Genomic DNA, 11,451 nt, shown 5'->3' with positions numbered 1-11,451 from the left:
AGATGAGAGAGTCATCTCAAGGGGAGAATAATATATATTTAAAAATTAATTTAAAAAATCATTTACACACAGGAAAGTAGGAAAATAGGAACAAAAAGTATAAGATACACTAAAAACAAATAGAAAATGGTAGAAGTAAGTCCTTATCAGGTATTACTTTAATGTAATTGGGTTAAACTCTCAAATCAAAAGGCACAGACTGGCATTTAAAAACCATGATCTAATGATATGATGTCTGCAATAGACTCCAGATCAAAAAACACAAATAGATTGAAGACATGAAAAACCAATAGATAAATACCAGAGTTAAGTTCTTTTTATTGGTATTTTAAATAGTGCAGTGGAGATTGGAAAAATGAATTTTAAAAAAGATCCAACTATATGTTGCTGACTTATGTTGCTGACTATAAGACACACACTTTAGATACAAAGATGCAATGATGCTGAAAGAAAAAGGATGGTAAAAAATATTCTTTTTAAAATAATAAACAAAAGAGAGCTGGAGTGGCTATTATATAAAATGGATTTTGAGTCATGAAAATTTATGAGACAAAGAAGGACATTATATAATGATAAAAGTTTCAACACATCAAGAAGATGTGACAGGAAAGTGGATGTGGCTCAAGTGATTGGGCTCTGCCTACCACCTGGGTGGTTGGTTCAGTTCGGTTCTTGTTGCCTCCTGGAGAAGATGCACAAGACTGCAAGCTGGCGTGATGGGCCGACACAGCAAGCTGATGCAACAAGATGAAACAACAAGGAGACACAAAGAGGAAAAATAATGAAAGATACAACAAAGCAAGGAGCTGAGGTGTCTCAAGCAATTGAGTGCCTCTCTCACACATGGGAGGTCCCAGGTTTGGTTCCTGGTGCCTCCTAAAGAGAAGACGAGTAGACACAGAGAGCACACAGTAAATGGACACAGAGAGAAGATGGTGGACCCAAGGAAAGGGGGGAATGGATAAATAAATAAAATAATTAAAAAAATTTTTTTTCAAAAAGGAAGAAAAAAGGAGATATAACAATTATAAACATATATACCAAACAAAGAGCACCAGAATATATGAGGCAAAATCAACAGAATTGACCATCAGATGAAGGACTTCCTGTGGAGTCCAGTCTGGGAGAGCTGCCTGAGCAACCCTCCTCAGATCCTACCTGTTCCAGATTATTGGGGAGATGGGACACTGAAGCTGTGGGAGGCTGGATTAGTAGGAGCCATGGCTACCTCAATGCCTACTCTATGCAGGGAACAAAGATAAACCTTGAAGTCATCGCCGTTTTCTGACCAAGAGAAATGACAACTGACATCAATTGCTTCTCACTGGAAAGAACCTGCAGAGCCCAGCCCTCTTGAAGAAAACTCCCTCAGTTCAGACCTTCATTTACAGCCCAATGGTGGTTGCAGCAGCCCAACATTATAAATCTATTAGACCTAACAGACATATATGGAGCATTCCACCTACAACAGCATAATACTCATTCTTCTCAAATGCACATGGAACATTTTCTAGGACAGATCATATGTTAAGCCATAAAACAAGTCTTAATAAAGTTATAAAGATAGAAATCATATGAAGTACATTTTCTGACCACAATGGAATGAAACTAGAAATCAATGACAGAAGTAAAACTGGAAAACTTACAAATACGTGGAAATTTTTACAAAACACTCTTAAACAACCAATGTGTCAAAAAAGAAATCACAAGGCGTGCCAGTTTGAAGTTTTTTGTGGATCCCGGAAAAGAGCATTTCTTAGGGCTAATCTATTCCTGTGCATGTAAAGCACAGATGGGACCTTTTGATTAGATCACTTCAGTAAGACCTGATTCAGGGTGGGTTTTAATCTTTTTACTCAAGTCCCTTATAAATGAAGGCATAAAAGCCTCAGACACAGAAAAAGCTGCCGAGATGGAGAAAAGGGACCCAGGAGCTCAGAGAGGACTCCAGGAGACAGGAAGCCACAGATGGAGCAACTAGATACTGAAGCAATGAGACCCAGAAGAGCAGCAGATGACTCCACGTGCCCTGCCACGTGACAAAGGACTCTAGGGTCACCGGGGGCAGGTCTCCTGATGATGCCTTGATGGGGACACTTAAACAACGTAGAACTGTAAACTTTTGACTTAATAAATTCTCATTATAAAAGCCAACCCATTTCTAGTATATTGCTCCCAGGAGCTTTTAGCAAACTAAAACACAAAGGGAAATAGAAAATACCACAAGGTAAATGAAAATGAAAACACAACATGCCAAATAATGTTCCATTGTATGTATATACCTCATTTTACTTATTCATTCATCTGTTAATGAACACGTGGATCATTTACACCTTTCGGTTATTGTGAATAATGAGGCCGTGAAAATTGCTGTACAAATATCTGTTTGAGGGAAACGGACTTTGGCCCAGTGGTTAGGGCGTCCGTCTACCATATGGGAGGTCCACGGTTCAAACCCCGGGCCTCCTTGACCCGTGTGGAGCTGGCCATGCGCAGTGCTGATGCGCGCAAGGAGTGCCGTGCCACGCAAGGGTGTCCCCCGCGTGCGGGAGCCCCACGCGGAAGGAGTGCGCCCGTGAGGAGAGCCGCCCAGCACGAAAGAAAGTGCAGCCTGCCCAGGAATGGCGCCGCCCACACTTCCCGTGCCGCTGATGACAACAGAAGCGGACAAAGAAACAAGACGCAGCAAATAGACACCAAGAACAGACAACCGGGGGAGGGGGGAAATTAAATAAATAAATAAATCTTTAAAAAACAAAAAAAACAAATATCTGTTTGAGTTCCTGCTTTCAGTTCTTTTAGGTAAATACTTAGAAGTGGGATTGCTGGGGAATATGGTAATTCTATACTTAACTTTCTGTGGAATTGTTAATCTGTTTTCCACAACAGCTGCACCATTTTATTTACATTGCACAGGGTGCTATTTCTCTGCATTCTCACCAACACTTATTTCTTCCATTTTAAAAATAATAGTCATCCTGAAGACTGTGAAGTGGTGTCTCCTATGATTTTTTAAAAAAGATTTATTTATTTATTTCTCTGCCCCTCCCCATTGTGTGTTCTTCTGTGTCCACTTGTATTCTCATCAGGAGACACTGGGGATCTGTGTCTCTTTTTGTTACATCATCTTGCTGCATCAGCTCTCCGTGTGTGTGGTACCACTCCTGGTCGGGCTGTGGTTTTGTGCAGGGTGGCTCTCCTTGCACAGGGGCCTTTCCTTACACGGGGGGCACCCTTACGCGGAGACATCCCTGCGTGGGCTGGCACTCCTTGCATGCAGCAGCACTGCGCATGGGTCAGCTCACTACATGAGCCAGGAGGCCCTGAGTATCAAACCCTTGGACCTCATATATGGCTGGTGAATGCTATCTGTTGAGCCACATCTGCTTTCCTCTCACTGTGATTTTGATTTGCATTTCCCTAATGATGAACATCTTTTCATGTGCATATTGGCCAATTGTATACCTTCTTTGGAGAAACATCTCTTCAAGTCCTTTGCCCATTTTTAAACTGTTATCGCTTTGTTGCTGAGTTGTAAGAGTTGTTTATATATTCTTTATATATTAAACCCTTATCAAATATATGGTTTCCAAACATTTTCTCCTATTCAGTAAGTTGTGTTTTCACGTTCTTGAAAATGTCCTTTGAGTCACAAAAGTTTTAAATTTTGATGAAGTCAAATTTAACTATGGTTTATTTTGTTGCTTATGCTTTTGGTGTAAAGTCTAAGAATTCATTGCCTAATACAAGGTACTGAAGATATTTATCTAAGTTTACTTCTAAGAGTTTTTTTAAAGATTTATTTTTTAAAATTTATTTCTCTTTTCTTCCTGCCCTCCGCCCCCGTGCCCCCATTTGTCTGCTCTCTGTGTCCTTTCACTGTGTGTTCTTCTGTGACCGCTTCTATCTTTATCAGCAGCACTGGGAATCTGTGTTTCTTTTTTGTTTCGTCATCTTGCTGTGTCAGTTCTCTGTGAGTGCAGTGCCATTCTTGGGCAGGCTGCACTTTCTTTCACTCTGGGCAGCTCTCCTTATGGGCCGCACCCCTTGTGCGTGGGGCTCCCTTACAGGGGGACACCCCTGCATGGCAGGGCACTCCTTGCGCACATTAGCACTGCACATGGGCCAGCTCCACATGGGTCAAGGAGGTCCGAGGTTTGAACCGTGGACCTCCCATGTGGTAGGTGGATGCCCTATCCATTGGGCCAAGTCCACTTCCCACTTTTAAGAGTTTTATGGTTTTAGTTTATATATTTAGGCTTTGATTCTTTTTGAGATAATTTTTTATATGCTATGAGGTAGGGGTCTACTTTCATTTTCTTGGATGCAGATATGCAGTTATCCAGGACCACTTGTTAAAGAGACTATTCTGGGAAACGGACTTTGGCCCAGTGGTTAGGGTGTCCGTCTACCATATGGGAGGTCCGCAGTTCAAACCCCGGGCCTCCTTGACCCGTGTGGAGCTGGCCATGCGCAGTGCTGATGCACGCAAGGAGTGCCGTGCCACGCAAGGGTGTCCCCCGCGTGGGGGAGCCCCACGCGCAAGGAGTGCGCCCCGTAAGGAGAGCCGCCCAGCGTGAAAAGAAAGAGCAGCCTGCCCAGGAATGGCGCCACCCACACTTCCCGTGCCGCTGACGACAACAGAAGTGGACAAAGAAACAAGACGCAGCAAATTAGACACCAAGAACAGACAACCAGGGGAGGGGGGGAAATTAATTAAATAAATAAATTTTTTTTTTAAAAAAAGAGACTATTCTTTTCCCATTGGGTGGATTTGGCACCTCTGTCAAAAATCAACTGGTCATTTTATAAGCACATGAAAAAATGTTTAAAGTCATTACCCATCAGGGAAATGTAAATCAAAACCACAATGAGATACCATCTCACACCCACTAGAATGACTATTTTTTTTTTAAGATTTATTTATTTATTTATCCCCCCCCCCCAGTTGTCTGCTCTCTGTGTCCATTCGCTGTGTGTTCGTTCTTCTGTGACCGCTTCTATCCTTATCAGCAGCACCAGGAATCTGTGTTTCTTTTTGTTGGGTCATCTTGTGTCAGCTCTCCGTGTGCGCGGTGCCATTCTTGGGTGGGCTGCACTTTCTTTCGTGCTGGGTGGCTCTCCTTATGGGGCGCACTCCTTGCACGTGGGGCTCCCCTATGCGGGAGACACCCCTGCGTGGCAGAGCACTCCTTGCGCGCATCAGCACTGCACGTGGGCCAGCTCCACACGGGTCAAGGAGGCCCGGGGTTTGAACAGCGGACTTCCCATGTGGTAGGCGGACGCCCTAACCACTGGGCCAAAGTCCACTTCCCTAGAATGGCTACTATTTAATAATTTTTAAAAAGGAAAATAACAAGTGTTGGAGAGGATTTTGAAAAATAGGAATACTTGTATGTTGTTGGTGGGAATGTAAAATGGTGCAGCCACTGTGAAAAAGAGTAGGGTGATTCCTCAGAAAGTTAAGTATACGGGGAAGCGGGTGTGGTTCAACTGATAGAGCATCCGCCTACCATATAGGAGGTCCAGGGTTCAAACCCAGGGCCTCCTGGCCTGTGTGGTGAGCTGGCCCATGCGCAGCGTTGCTGCGTGCAAGGAATGCCATGCCATGCAGGGGTGTCCCCTGAGTAGGGGAAGCCCACGCACAAGGAGTGGTGTGCCCTGCATGGAAAAAAAGTGCAGTCGGGCCAGGAGTGGTATCACACACACAGAGAGCTGATGCAGCAAGATGACACAACAAAAGAGAGACACAAATTCCCAGTGCTGCCAAGAATGCAAATGGACACAGAAGAACACACAGCAAATGGAAACAAGAGCAGGCAATGGGGGGTAATGGGAGAGAAAGAAAGAAAGAAAGAAAGTTAAGTATACAATTATCATATGACCCAGCTATTCTACTTCTAGGTACATACCCAGAAGGGAATTAGACCTTTACACACTGATGTTCACAACGGCATTATTCTGAATTGCCAAATGTTGGAAGCAACCCAAGCGTCCATTATAGACACGGATTTTAAAATGTGGCATATACATATGATGGAATATTATTTTGCCATAAAAAGTAATGAAGTTCTGATTTATCCTGCAACATGAATGAACCTCGAAGACATCAGATTGAGTGAAAAAAACAGACACAAAGGGATAAATACTGTATGACCTCACCTATATGAAAAAAGTAGAATAGGCATATTTATGCAATCAGAAACTAGAATGATGGTTACCAGAGCCAAGTCAGAGGTGAGAATGGGGAGTTAATGTTTAATTTGTATGGAGTTTATGTTTGGGGTGATGGAAAACATTTGACAATGGATGATGGAGATGGAGACACAACTTTGCATATGAAATTAACACCATTGAATTGTATATTCAAAAAGGGAAAAAAAGGGAAATTTTAGATTGTATGTATTAGCACACACATATCTATAGAACTGTACAACACAATGTAAACAGCATGCTAAATTTAATAGCATAGTATAAAGATATTATTTAATGAATTGTAACAAAGATATCACACTAATGAAAAATGTTAATAATAGGGAAAACTGTTGGTGAGAGGGAGGTATATGAGAACTCTGTCCTTCCTGCATGATGTTTCTATAAACCTACAACTGCTTTAATAAAAAAAAAGAGTGAAAAATATCAATTGGCCATATATGTATGGGTTTATTTCTATACTCTCAATTCTATTCCACTGGTCTGTATGTCTGTTCTTGTGCCAGTACCATACTGTTTTTTGTGTTTTTGGGGGGTCTTTTTTTTTTTTTAGATTTTATCTTATTTATTTCTCTCCCCTTCCCTCCCATTGTCTGCTCTCTTTGTCCATCCGCTACACATTCCTCCGTGTCCGCCTGTATTGTCAGGCGGCACTGGGAAACTGCCTGTCCCCTTCTGCTGCATCTTCTTGCCACCATCAGCTCTCCACGCCTTTGGCACCACTCCTGGGCAGGCTGCACTTCCTTCCCGCTGAGTGGCTCTCCCCGTGGGGCACATCCCTCACGTGTGGGGCTCCCTCATGCGGGGAAACCCCTGCGTGGCAAGGCACCTCCTGCACTCATCAGCTCTGCACATGGGCCAGCTCACCACACGGGTCATGAGGCCTGGGTTTGAACCTTGGACCCTCCACATGGCAGGCAGACACTCCATCAGATGAACCACATCCGCTTCCCCATACTGTTTTGATTACTGTAATTTCCTGATAAATTTAGAAATTGAGAAGTGTGAATTCTTCAACCTCGTTTTTCTTTTTAACGATGGTTTTGACTCTTTGGGGTCCCTTGCCCTTCCGCAGGATTTTGCTGATTGGTTTTTCAATTTCTGCAAAGAAGGCTGTTGGAATTTTGATTGGGATTGCATTGAATCTGTAAATCTAAACAATATCAAGTCTTCTAATCCACTATCACAGATATCTTTCCATTTATTTAGTTCTTATTTAATTTCTTTGAGCAGTGTTTTGTATATTTCTGTGTACAAGTCATTTACATACTTGCTTAAATTTATTCCTAGATATTTATTATTTTAGTTCCAATTGTAAATGGAATTGTTTGCTTGGTTTCCTTTTTGGTTTGTTGATTGCTGGTGTATAGAAACACCAGTGATTTTTGTGCATTGATCTTGTACCCACCACATTGCTGAATTCATTTATTAGCTCTAGTAATTTTCTTGTAAATTCTTCAGAATTTTTTATATGTAAGATATTGTCAGGGGAACGGACTTGGTCCAGTGGTTAGGGCGTCCATCTACCACATGGGAGGTCCGCGGTTCACACCCGGGGCCTCCTTGACACGTGTGGAGCTGGCCCATGTGCAGTGCTGATGTGCACAAGGAGTGCCGCGCCACGCAGGGGTATCCCCCACGTAGGGGAGCCCCACGCGCAAAGAGTGCACCCGTAAGGAGAGCCGCCTAGTGGGAAACAAAGTGCAGCCTGCCTAGGAATGGCGCCGCCCACACTTCCCCATGCCGCTGACGACAACAGAAGCAGACAAAAGAAACAAGACGCAGCAAATAGACACAGAGAACAGACAACCGGGGGAGGGGGGGATTAAATAAATAATAAATAAATTTTAAAAAAAAAATATTGTCATATTCAAAAAAGGAAATTCTTACTTCTTCCTTTCCAGTGTGGATGGCTTTTATTTCTTTTTCTTGCCTAATTGTTCTGACTAGAACTTCCAGGACAATGGTACTGGAATAGCAGTGATGAAAAGTGGGTAATCTTGTTTTCTTCCAGATCTTGGGGGATGGGGGAGGTGAATTTTCAGTCTTTTATCATTGAGTGTGATGAGGTTAGCTGTGGGTTATTCATAAATGCTCTTTATCATGTTGAAGAAGTTCCCTTCCATTCTCAGGAAAAGATGCTAGATTTTGTGAAATACTTTTTCATAGCAATTGAGATGATCATGTGGAGTTTTTACCCCTCATTCTGTTAGTGTGGTGTAGTATATTTATTGATTTTCTTATGTTAAACCACACTTGAATTCCTGGGATAAATCCCACTTAATCATCGTGTAAAATTCTTTTAATGCACTGTTGGATTCAGTTTGCCAGTATTTTTTTTTTTTAGGATTTTTCATCTATATTCATAAGGGATACTGGTGTTTTTATTTTCTTGTAATATCTTTATGCTTTAGTATTAGGTTGATGTGGCTTCATAGAATTCATTAGGAAGTGCTCCTCTTCCATTTTTGGAAGAATTTGAGAAGGATTGGTGGTAATACTTCTTTGAATATTTGGTAAAATTCATCAGTGAAGCCGTGTGGTGCTGGACTATTCTTTGTTAGGATTTTTTTTTTATTACCGATTCAATCTTTTTACTTGCTTTTAGTATGTTGAGATCTTCTGTTTCTTCCTGGGTCAGTTTAAATAATTTGTTTCTAGCAATTTGTCCATTTTGTATAGGTGATCTTATTTGCTGGTGGACAGTTTTTCTTAGCATCCTCTTATAATCCTTTTTATTTCTGTAGGATTGGTAATACTGAATCCTCTTTTATATCTGATTTTAGTTATTAGAATCTTTTATTCTTTGTCAGTATAGTTAATGGTTTGTAGATCTTTTCAAAGAACCAACTTTTGGTTACATTGATTCTCTCTTTTTCTATTCTCTATTTCATTTTATCTTTGTTCTAATCTTTATTATTTATTTCCTTCTGTTCACTTTGGTTTAGTTAGCTCTTATTTTTCTAGTTCCACCTAGTGCAATGTTAGGTTATTTATTTGAGATCTTTCTTCTTTTCTAATGTAAGCATTTACAGCTCTAAATTTCCCTCTGAGCACTGCCTTTACTGTATCACATGAGTTTTGTTATATTGCGTTTTTTGTTTTCATTCATCTTAAGATATTTCCTAAATTCCCTTGTCATTTCTTCTCTGACCCATTGGTTGTTCAAGAGTGTACTGTTTAATTTCCACATATTTGTGAATTTTTCAATTCTCCCTCTGTTATTGATTTCTAGCTTTATTCCATTTTGATTTGACAAGATACTCAGCTTTTAAAGTTTGTTGAGAATTGCTTTGTGACCTAATACATCATCTATTTTGGAGAATGAGCCATGTAAACTTCGTGTATTCTTTCCGTGCTAGGGGGAGTGTTCAATATATGTCTGTCAGGTCTAGTTGGTTTATAGTATTGTTTAAGTCCTCAATTTTCTTATTGATTTTCTATCTAGATGTTCTTACAATATTGAAAATGGTATATAAATTCTATTTTCTTTTTTTAGGAGGTACTGGGGATTGAACCCAGGACCTCATATGAGCAAAGCAAGCCCTCAACCACTGAGCTACACCTGCTCTGCTAAAGTTTCCTATTATTAATGTATAGCAGTCCATTTCTTCAATTCTTTCAGTATTTGCTTCATACATTTTGGGACTCTGTTATTAGGTGCCTCTATGTTTATAATTGGTATATCTTCTTGATGAATTGTCCCTTTTACCAATATATAGTGTCCTTCTTTGTCCTTTATAAATTAGTGTACCATTCCCACTTACTTATGGCTACTATTTGCATAAAATATTGTTTTCATCTTTTCACTTTTTAAAAAAAAGATTTATTTCTCCCTCTTCCCTGCACCCTGTTCCCCTTGTTGTCTGCTCTCTGTCCATTTGCTGTGTGTTCTTCTGTGTCTGCTTGTATTCTCATTAGGCAGCTCTTGGAACTGATCCTGGGACCTTCCAGAGTGGGAGAGAGACAATCATTCTCTTACGCCACCTCAGCTCCCTGTTCTGCTCTGTCTTCTTATTTTCTCTCCTCTGTGTCTCTTTTTGCATCATGTTGCTGCACCAGCTCTCTGCGTCGGCTGGCACTTGCTGCATGTGCCAGCTTTCCCTCACCAGGAGGCCCTGGGCATCGAATCCTGGACCTCCTATATAGTAAATGGGAGCCCAATTGGTTGAGCAACATCTGTTTCCCTCTTTTCACTTTCAACCTACTTGTGTCTTTGAATTAAGGTTAGTCTCTTGTAAACAGTATATAGTTGGGTCATGCTTTTTTTTATCCATTCTGACAATCTCTGCCTTTTGATTAGAGTTTAATTCATTTACATTTAAAGTAATTATTGATAATGCAAGACTTCTACCATTTTGATACTTGGGTTTTATAAGTCTTACATTTTTTTGCTCCTCAATTCTTCCATTCATGGTCTACTTTCATATTTAGTTGATCTTTTGTAGTAAGCCATTTAGAATCCCTTCTCGTTTCTTTCTGTGCATATTTTTCAGGTATTGTCTTTGTGATTACCATGGGACTTAATTTAATGTCCTAAATCTATAACAATCTCATTTGATTTCACAGCACTTAACTTCAATAGCACACAAAATATGTTTGAATACTCCTGCTTCCCCACCTCTATGTTGTTCATGTAACACATTACATTGTATTCCAAAACCATAGATTTCTCATTACTTTTTTAAAAGATTTATTTTTATTTATTTCTCTCCCCTCCCCCCACCCCCGTTGTTTGCTCTCTTGTGTCCATTCGCTGTGTGTTCTTCTGTGTCTGCCTGTATTCTCAGCGGCAATGGGAATCTGTGTCTCTTTTTTGTTGCATCATCTTGCTGTGTCAGCTCTCTGTGTGTGCAGCGCCACTCCTGGGTGGGCTGCGCTTTTCACACAGGGCAGTTCTCCTTAAGGGGCACACTCCTTGCGTGTGGGGCTCCCCTACACAGGGGACACCCCTGCATGGCAGGGCACTCCTTGAACATGGCAGCACTTGCCGTGGACCAGCTCACCACATCGGTTTGAACCCTGGACCTCCTATATGGTAGGCGGGCATTGTATCAGTTGAGCCACATCTGTTTCCCTCTCATTACTTCTGATGGATTTGCATTTTAGATCCTATAAGAAGTAAAAAATAGAGTTACAAACCAAAAATACAACAGTATGCATTCATATTTACCCATGTTGCTATCATCACCAGAGATCATTATTTCTTCATTCACCTTCAGTTTACTCTCTAGTATA

At 41.0% G+C, this 11,451-nt stretch overlaps 1 protein-coding gene across 1 annotated transcript in view; it reads right to left on the bottom strand.

Moving 5' to 3' along the window:
- Positions 1-10,889: 10,889 nt before the first annotated feature.
- The window catches only part of BCL7C (BAF chromatin remodeling complex subunit BCL7C), a 52,187-nt gene continuing 51,625 nt past the window's right edge, over positions 10,890-11,451 (bottom strand). The window contains exon 7 of the transcript XR_009182966.2: positions 10,890-11,325. The gene's annotated coding sequence lies outside the window, so the exon portion shown is untranslated. The remainder of the gene's footprint in view (positions 11,326-11,451) is intronic.

This window comes from Dasypus novemcinctus, chromosome 23 (genome assembly GCF_030445035.2).
Source record: "Dasypus novemcinctus isolate mDasNov1 chromosome 23, mDasNov1.1.hap2, whole genome shotgun sequence".
Lineage (NCBI taxonomy): Eukaryota > Metazoa > Chordata > Mammalia > Cingulata > Dasypodidae > Dasypus > Dasypus novemcinctus.
The sequence above is the reverse complement of the archived record's forward strand: the minus strand, read 5'-3'. Positions and strand labels throughout refer to the sequence as shown.